The sequence below is a fragment of the Hyaena hyaena genome, unplaced genomic scaffold (assembly GCF_003009895.1).
Source record: "Hyaena hyaena isolate Hyena2069 unplaced genomic scaffold, ASM300989v1 scaffold_9, whole genome shotgun sequence".
Classification (NCBI taxonomy): domain Eukaryota; kingdom Metazoa; phylum Chordata; class Mammalia; order Carnivora; family Hyaenidae; genus Hyaena; species Hyaena hyaena.
Genome location: NW_024080641.1, coordinates 3489909 through 3499650, shown reverse-complemented (window position 1 = coordinate 3499650; position 9742 = coordinate 3489909). Strand labels below are relative to the sequence as shown.

General features: G+C 48.6%; 1 pseudogene; it reads left to right on the top strand.

Moving 5' to 3' along the window:
- Positions 1–5061: 5061 nt before the first annotated feature.
- On the top strand, positions 5062–5152 carry LOC120244795 (annotated as a pseudogene).
- Positions 5153–9742: the final 4590 nt, after the last annotated feature.

Sequence of the window (9742 nt, the reverse complement as noted above, 5' to 3'; positions counted from 1 at the left end):
TAAGTTTAAGATTATATGTCATCACTAAGATAACTAAGGTAGGAGAATAATGGACCCCAAAGTTGTCCACACTCTAGTTCTCTGGATCCGTGAATGTGCTCCCTTCCCCGGCAAGAGGGTCTGCACATATAACTAACTACCCTGGGAAGTTCCAAGTGGGAAGATTATCCTGGATCAGCAAGGGTCCTAATAAGGGAAAGAGGAAAGCAGAAGAGCCACAGAGAGAGAGAGAGAGAGAGAAAGATGTGATGATAGCAGCAGAGGTAGGAGGCCAAGGGGGTCAAGGGCCAAGGAATATGAGAAGCTTCTAGAAGCTGGAAAAAGCAAGGAAACAGACGCATCCCTAGAGGCTCCAGAAGGAACACAGCTTGATTTTAGCCCAATAAGACTCATTTCAGGCCTCCAGAATTGTAAGATAACACATTTGTCTTCTTTTTTTATAATCTTTTTTATGTTTATTTTTGAGAGACAGAGCTCGAGTGGGGATGGGGCAGAGAGAGAGGGAGACACAGAATCTGAAACAGGCTCCAGGCTCTGAGCTAGCTGTCAGCACAGAGCCTGATGTGGGGCTTGAACCCACGAACTGCGAGATCATGACCTGAGCCAATGTCAGACACTTAACCGACTGAGCCACCCAGGCGCCCTCGCTTCATGTTTCTATACAAACAGTTCTCTATATATTCATATATACATAGTATTTTTCTACATAATAATCCTACCCCCAGTATTCTTTTGTATTCCAATGCACAGTACTTGTATTTAAGTAATATTCATATATATTATGCATATAACCCTTTTTCAATTAAAAATGAACATTCCGGAGCAGCCGGTGGCTCTGTCAGTGTAACAGTTTCAATCTTGATTCTGGCTCAGGTCATGATCTCATGGTTCATGAGACTGAGCCCCGCATCGGGCTCTGTGCTGACAGCACAGAGCCTGCTTGGGATTCTCTCTCAATCTCTCTCTCAAAATAAATAAACATTTTTAAAAAATATGAGCTTCCCATGTGCTTCAAACTATGAGTAGATGAGCTGGAGGAAGAAATCCCCCCCAGCGATTTGGGGCGAGGTGGGAGGAGTCAGTGGGGCAGAGAAAGAGAATGAGAGAAAAGAGAATCACAGGTGAGAGGAAGTGAGCAGGGAAAAGCCTGGAAGGTCTTTGACTCCGCGGAGAGGATAGATCCAGGGTAGGGGGCTCGCCAGAGGGGCCCGGACCTGCCCAGCGCCTCTCTGGACCACCAGGGGCTCCTCCCAGTGACCCGTGGCCAGTAAACTGGGGGCCAGTAACCAGGAGCCAACAGACTGTAGCTTTTACTTCTGGGTGAGGAATCCCTGTGTTCAGTTAACTGAAGAGTTCTCATTTAAACTACCTTTATTTTTACATTTTTAAAAAAGTTTATTTAGGGGCGCCTGGGTGGCTTAGTCGGTTAAGCGTCTGACTTTCGCTTAGGTCATGATCTCTCGGTTTGTGGGTTTGAGCCCCGCGTCGGGCTCTGTGCTGACTGCCAGCTCAGAGCCTGGAGCCTGTTTCAGTCTGTGACTCCCTCTCTCTCTGACCCTCCCCTGCTCACCCTCTGTCTCTCTCTCCTTCAAAAANCCTGATTACTAATAAGGGGAAGCTTATTTTAAGTGTTTATTGGCCATTCAAATTTCTTCAGTGAACTACTTGCTCAAGTCTTTTACTCATTTATCTTTTGGGTTATCTGACTTCCTTCTATCTCAGAATTTCTCTTAAAATTCTGGAAACTAATTTTTATCCATGCTGTATGTGTTGCAAATATTTTTTCCTTATTTGTGCATTTAAAAAATTCTTTGGGGCACTTAGGTGGCTCATTTGGTTAAGCATCTGACTTTGGCTCAGGTCATAATCTCATGGTTTTTGAGTTGGAGTCCTCTGTGTGGCTCTGTGCTGACAGCTCAGAGCCTGGAGCCTGCTTCAAATTCTGTGTCTCTCTCTTTCTGCCCCTCCCCGCTCACACTTTCTCTCTCTCAAAAATAAACATTAAAAAAGTTTTTTTAGGGGCGCCTGGGTGGCTTAGTCGGTTAAGCGTCCGACTTTCGCTTAGGTCATGATCTCACGGTTCGTGGGTTCGAGCCCCGCGTCGGGCTCTGTGCTGACTGCCAGCTCAGAGCCTGGAGCTTGTATCAGTCTGTGACTCCCTCTCTCTCTGACCCTCCCCTGATCACGCTGTCTCTCTCTCTCTCCTAGAAATAAATAAAACATTAAAAAAAAATTTTTTTTTTAAATGGGGGCGCCTGGGTAGCTCAGTCAGTTGAGCATCGGACCTCAGCTCAGGTCATGGTCTCGACATTCACGAGTTCGAGCCCCGTATCAGGCTCACTGCTGTCAGCCCAGAACCCACTTGGATCCTTGTCCCTCCCCCCTCCGCTCGTGCATGTTGCACACGCTCTGTCTCTCAAAAACAAATAAACATTAAAATTTTTGAAGTTTCGGGGGCGCCTGGGTGGCTCAGTTGGTTGAGCTTCCAATTTCAGCTCAGGTCGTGATCTCATCGTTCGCGAATTCAAGCCACAAGTTGGGCCCTCTGCTGTCAGCACGGGGCCTGCTTTGAATCCTCTGTCCCCCAATCCCTCCGCCCCTCCCCTGCTCGCCCTCTCCCGCTCAAAAATAAATAAAACAAAGAATAAAAAATAATAAAATTTTTGAAGTTTCTTTATTTTGAGAGAGAGAGAGAATAGACAGGACACAGAGAGAGGGGGAAGAGGGAATCCCAAGCCTGCTCTGCACCTCCAGTGTGGAGCTAGACGCGGGGCTTAAACCCACAGACCTTGAGACCATGACCTGAGCCGAAGTCAGATGCTTAACCGACTGAACCACCCCAGAGCCCCCAGCGGGCTATTTTTAATCACTGAAATACTGATATTTTTTGGTAACGGGCTCTCAGAATCATTTGGATCTAATGTTTGGAGCTGCCCCCAGAGTTGTGGCTACCCCATTATTTCAGAAGGAACCGGGCTCACTCATTCAGGAAGCTTTCTGACCACAGCCTTCATTGTTGAAAACCTTACAAGTACCTCACTGGTGGAGAGTGGCTCCGCTCCTGGCATGCCAGGGGGACAAGCATTGCTTCCTCTAATTTTTTTTTTTAATTTAACTTTTCATTTTGAGATAATTATAGACTCACATTACAGTTTTAAAAAACAACACAGAGGGGCGCCTGGGTGGCTTAGTCGGTTAAGCGTCCGACTTTCGCTTAGGTCATGATCTCGCGGTTTGTGGGTTCAAGCCCCGCATCGGGCTCTGTGCTGACTGCCAGCTCAGAGCCTGGAGCCTATTTCAGAGTCTGTGTCTCCCTCTCTCTCTGACCCTCCCCTGCTCATGCTGTCTCTCTCTCCCTAGCTCTCCTAAAAATAAATAAAAATATTTAAAAAAAAAAATAAAAATAAAAATAAAAAACAACACAGAGGGGCGCCTCGGGGGGCTCAGTCGGTTAGGTATCAGACTTCGGCTCAGGTTATGATCTCGCGGTCTATGAATTCTAGCTCTGCGTTGGGCTCTGTACTGATGGCTCAGAGCCTGGAGCCTGCTTTGGATTCTGTGTCTCCCTCTCTCTCTGCCCCTCCCCTGCTCAGGATCTCGCGCTCTCTCTCAAAAAATGAATGCACATTTAAAAAAAGTAACTATGGTACAGTTGATTCTCTTCATTTGCGGGCAGTTATGTTTTATAAACTTGCTGCCAATCCTGAGCCAGCGAATCCTGAACTGTTGCTGTTCGTGGAGGGAGGGCGGAGGACAGGGTTAGGCGCCCGCCAGCTTCGGGTTACAACATGTTCACGAAACCATTAATATGTAACTTTGTTTTCTGTGTGTTTCTGTTTGAAAACACCTTACATAATATCCCTTGTTGATTCCTTCACCTTGAACTCAGGCCAGCAGCACCTGAAGGAAGCTTTGTTAACGCATGTAAACATCGCTCACATTTTCTCCTTAAGGCAAATCCCAGCCTTCTTGCGCTGAGGGACTCTGGACAGCACCGCGCTTGGGGGCTGTATTAAACAGGGAAGCCACGAACAGAAAACACAAAAATGCAAAAAATGTGGCACTAAATAGACCGTGAAAAGCACACTTGTTTGCAGCAAGGAGAAGCCAGACCATCGCCCGGTTCAACTTCAGCTGGGAATGCGCGTTCAGCGACTTCAGTTTTGTTTCTTGTTTTGGTTTTTTTGGATTTTTTTGCCACTCTGTGCTTGTCTGGGAACGACCTGGAAAGTGCCGCCAGTATTGACTTTCTCTCGGGGTTTTCCATATTTGCATCCGAAAGTATGGAATCTGCACATCAGGTATCACAAGGTGACACTGACATGGTCAAGATGCGGAACATTCCGTCACAAGGTCGCCCCTACCGGCCCGCGTTGCCCTGGTGCGGCCACCCCATTTTCTCTGCCCTCACCCCTTCCTAAACTCCTGGCAACCACTAATCTGTTCTCAGTGTCTAGAATTTTGTCACATCAAGAATGTTAGGTAAATGCAATCACATGACACATAACTTTGGGGATTGAAGTGTGCAATTCAACGGTCTTTAATATACTCACAAACTGTGCAAGTATCACCGTAATCAATTTTAGAATATTTTCCTCACTCCATAAAGAAACCCCAAAGGGGGTCCTGGGGGTCTCAGTCGGTTAGGCATCCGACTTCGGCCCAGGTCATGATCTCACAGTCTGTGGGTTCGAGCCCCACGTCAGGCTCTGTGCTGACAGCTCGGAGCCTGGAGCCTGCTTTGGATTAGGTGTCTCCCTCTCTCTCTGTCTTTCCCCTGCTCACCCTCTGTCTTTCTCTTTCAAAAATAAGTAAACCTTGGGGCGCCGGGTGGCTCAGTAGGTTGGGCGTCCGACTTCAGCTCAGGTCATGATCTCAGTCCATGGGTTCGGGCCCCATGTTGGGCTCTTTGCTGACAGCTCAGAGCCTGGAACCTGCTTCAGATTCTGTGTCTCCCTCTCTCTCTGCCCCTCCTCTGCTCACACTATCTCTCTCTCTCTTTCAGAAATAAATAAAACATTAAAAATTTTTAAAAATAAACATTTAAAAATTTAAAAGAAAATCACTTCTCGGCCTTTTGGCTAAGATCAAGTGTAGTATCTGTTCTTATCAGTTTAAAAATTAAAAAAAAAAAAGAAACCCCACACCCTTAGCCATCACTCCCCAATCTCCCCAATCTTCCCAGCCCCTGGTAATCACTGATCACCTTTCTGTCTTTATAGATTTGCTTCTTCTGGAAATTTCACATAAATGGAATCATACATTGGTCTTCTGTGTCTGGTTTCTTTCTTTTTTTTTTTTAATTAAAAAAATTTTTAAATGTTTCTTTATTTTTCATTAAAATTTTTTTTAATGTTTTATTTATTTCTGAGATAGAGAGAGAGGGACAGCATGAGCAGGGGAGGGCCAGAGAGAGAGGGAGACACAGAATCTGAAACAGGCTCCAGGCTCTGAGCTGGCTGTCAGCACAGAGCCCAAAATGGGGCCCAAACCCACAAACCGTGAGATCATGACCTGAGCAGAAGTCGGACGCTTAACCGACTGAGTCATCCAGGCGCCCCAAATGTTTCTTTATTTTTGAGAGAGAGAGAGAGAAACAGAGCAGGAGCAGGGGAGGGGCAGAGAGAGAGAGGGAGACAGAGAATCTGAAGCAGCTCCAGGCTCCAAGCTGGCAGCACAGAGCCTGACGTGAGGCTCCATCTCACGAATCATGAGATGGTGACCTGAGTCGAAATCAAGAGTCAGACGCCTATTTGACTGAACCACCCAGACGCCCAAGACCATATTTTATTTATCTGTTCATCTTGATGGATTGCACTCGGCTCTTAAGATCTGAAACAAAGCAGCAAAGGTGGAAATCAAATGCCATCTTTCCTTTTTTATACGAAAAAAATTTTTATGTCTTTATTTTTATTTTGAGAGAGAGAGACAGAGAGTGAGTGGGGGAGGGTCAGAGAGAGAAGGAGACACAGAATCCGAAACAGGCTCCAGGCTCTGAGCTGTCAGCACAGAGCCCAACGTGGGGCTCAAACCCACAGACTGTGAGATCATGACCTGAGCCGAAGTCAGACACCCAACTGACTGAGCCACCCAGGTGCCCCATCTTTTTTATACTAAAATAAAATATTTGTATTGATAATAGCATTTTGGCATTTTTCAAAATAGGCATCAAAATACTGGTTTCGTCCCCTTCCCTGGGAGTGCAGTTACCAGTTGTGTTAAGAGGCAAGGACTTGAAATCACAAATACTCGGGGCGCCGGGGTGGCTCAGTCAGTTAAGGGTCCGACTTGGGCTCAGGTCACGATCTTGGGTTTTGTGAATTTGAGCCCCACGTCAGGCTCTGTGCTGACAGCTCTGAGCCTGGAGCCTGCTTCAAGTCTGTGTCTCCCTCTCTCTCTGACCCTCCCCTGCTCACGCTGTCTCTCTCTCTCTCAGAAATAAATAAAAACATTAAAAAAATTAAAACTAAAAAAAAACATTAAAAAATTAAAAAAAAAGAAATCTGAAGTCCTCACTAATTCACGTTAAGTACAGGCGCTCCCCTAAGCGCTTGACACATATGAACTCACACAACCCTCCCAATAGCTTTCTGAAGTAGGGACTGTCATCGTCGCCCCCATTTGACAGATGAGAACACTGAGACCCTCTCTGGAGACTGCGCAGCCAGGGAGCGGGGAAGCTGGATTTGAACCAGGCTTCATGTTTGGTCCCGACTCTAAGAACTCACACAGAGTGAGTCAGCTGCAGGGAGGTCCCGACATTACCCTGGACGTCAACAAGTCTGGAATTTCATAATTTTTTTTTTTTTTTTTTAGAGAGAGAGAGAGCATGCGCAAGTCAGGGAGAGGGGCAGAAGGGGAGAGAGAGAATCTTAAGCAGGCCCCGTGCTCACCTCCGAGCTCCACGGTGGCAGGAGTGGGGGGGGCTCAATCCCAGGACCCTGGGACCATGACCTGAGCCAAAACCAAGATCGGGCGCCCAACCGACTGAGCCTCCCCCCTCCCCCCCCCTTCGCAGGCGCCCCTGTCATTTCCTGGTTTTAATGTTTGAAGATCGGGGACTCCAAGGCTGCCTGGATACCAAAAAACCTGTGGCTGCAAAATATGACGTCTGGGATTCGCTTCAAAAGAAATGCAGGTGGTGGCCCTGCGTGGGTAGGAGGGCTCGGGGGTGGCCAATACGTTTATAACGAAAAGCCAAAGCTCAGAACAACGAAAGGAATGAGGACGCTGAGTCATTTGGCCCGGCTTCTCCCGCCGGCTCGCCAGCAGCTAGAAGGAAAACGGTGGCCCTGACACCAGGCAGCCCTCAAGCCCAGACCTGCCGCTTCCTGGGTCTGGGTGCCAGCGAAGCGACTTACTTGACCTTTGAGAGTCTCACAGCCCCTCATCTGCCCAGCGGGGGACAATCCGACCCATCAGAGAAGCTTCGAGTCCAGGCTGAGCACCGAGAGGCTGCTCGGAAGCAAGAGTGCAACAGACGAGAACTGGATGGCCTCCAGCAGGTGACTTTGCCTCTCTGTCCCTCCGTCGCGCCATCTGTAAAATGGGACAGTCAGAGCGCCTCCCTTTCAGGGCTGTGGAGAGGGCTCATTTGTCCGTTCATTTATTTACTATTTCTTGAGTGTTTTCTATGCATAATTATTGAGCGACTATTTTTTTTAATTTTTAACTTTTTTAAAAAATTAATTCTGAGAGAGAGAGAGACAGCGAGCGAGCCAGCGTGAGCAGGAGAGGCTCAGAGAGAGAGGGAGACACAGAATCTGAAACAGGCTCCAGGCTCTGAGCTGTCAGCACAGAGCCCGACGTGGGCCTCAAACCCAGGAACCGTGAGATCATAACCTGAGCCGAAGTCAGACGCTTAACCGACTGAGCCACCCAGGAGCCCCGAGCGACTATTTTTTTTTTAAGATTTTATTTTTTTTATATTTTTTTATTTATTTCTAGGAGAGAGAGAGAGACAGCGTGAGCAGGGGAGGATCAGAGAGAGAGGGAGACACAGACTCTGAAATAGGCTCCAGGCTCCGAGCTGGCAGTCAGCACAGAGCCCAACATGGGGCTCGAACCCACAAACCGCGAGATCATGACCTAAGCGAAAGTCGGACGCTTAACCGACTAAGCCACCCAGGCGCCCCTTAAGATTTTATTTTTATGTAATCTCTGCATCCTGTTAGGGGGTCCAACTCATAACTCCAAGATCAAGAGTCGTGTGCTTGGTTGACTGAGCCAGCCAGGCGCCCCAAGGATAACCATTTTCTGTGGTGAGGTCAGGAAGACTTGGTAGCAAAATGACATTAGAGTAGAGACCTGAACGAGGTGAGAGAAGGAGCCACACATGTATCTGGGGAACTGTGTCCCAGGCAGAGAAAATAAGTGCAAAGGCCCTGAGGCAGGACTGTGTCTGATAAGCTCAAGGAACAGCAAAGAGGCAGAGACCAGTGAGCCTGGAACAGAGTGGGCAAGGGGGAGAGAGGATGGGGAATGACGTAAAATAGGGGACAGGGGTGTGCTTAGGTCCTTCTGAGTGAGGCGGGAGCCACAGGAGGGATTCCTATGTGATTTTTTCCCCTTTCCTTTTATTTTTTGCAAGAGAGAGAAGGAGGCAGAGAATCCAAAGCAGGCTCTACTCTGTCAGCACAGAGCCCAACGCAGGGCTCGAACTCATAAACTGTGAGATCATGACCTGAGCCGAAGTCGGAGGCTCCACCACTGAGCCCTTCAAGTGCCCGCCCTCCAAGGAGGGATTCGAAGAGGGAAGTGGCATCATGCACTTACTGTGAAAGCGTTCTGCAGCCGCGTAATGAACCTTCTGCGGGGGGACTAAGACAGCAGCCCCAAGGTCACGGCCATAGCGAGGGTGAGAGATGATGGCTCTGGGCCCAGAGTGGTACTGTGGGGGTCAGACTTCAGAAACATTCTGACGCTCAAGCCAGAGGGATTTCCTGGTGGCCAGGATGTGGGTCGTGAGACGCAGAGATGAGTCACGGCTCCCTTCGAAGTTTCCAGCCTGCGTGTCTGGAACGATGGTGGTTTCTGTGCTGTCCAAGGAAGTAGGCCATTCAAGGCACTGAGCGTGGCGCTGCACACCGGAAGTGGCTGCCATGTGCTACGGCGATTAGAGAGGATGTGGTCGGCCAAGTGCGGGCGTCACGGGGAAGGGCAGGCGAGGCCGACCCTGGCTAACCTTGACAAGATTCATGCAAGTGCTGGGCACAGGGCCAGCCTTACCTTCCACCCCCTATTTCCCTCTGGGCTGGGCTGGCCTTCCTGCCCCCAGGCCACAAAGAAAGTACCTCTCCCACTCTCAGCTGGGTTAATGAAACTTCCACCGCCTTCTGCCAGGCCTGTCTTCACTCAGGTGGCTGATAACTACAGACAGGTTACATCGCAGATGTTTGGTATCTGGTGTGAGGTAGAGATCTCCCATTTCATACTCTGCCTCCTTTCCCCCACCTTCCAGAACTTCTGGAACTGTTCCCCCCCAACCTCCTCCTGCACATTTTTTCCATTCTGTTTTCTTTTTCTTTTTTATTTATTTTTGAGGCAGAGAGCGACAGAGCATGAGCCAGGGAGGGGCAGAGAGAGGGAGACACAGAATCCGAAGCAGGATCCAGGCTCTGAGCTGTCAGTACAGAGCCTAGCGGGGGCTCGAACCCATGAACTGTGAGATCATGACCTGAGCCGAAGTTGGATGCTCAACCAACTGAGCCACCCAGGCGCCTCTTTCTTTTTAATTTTTTTT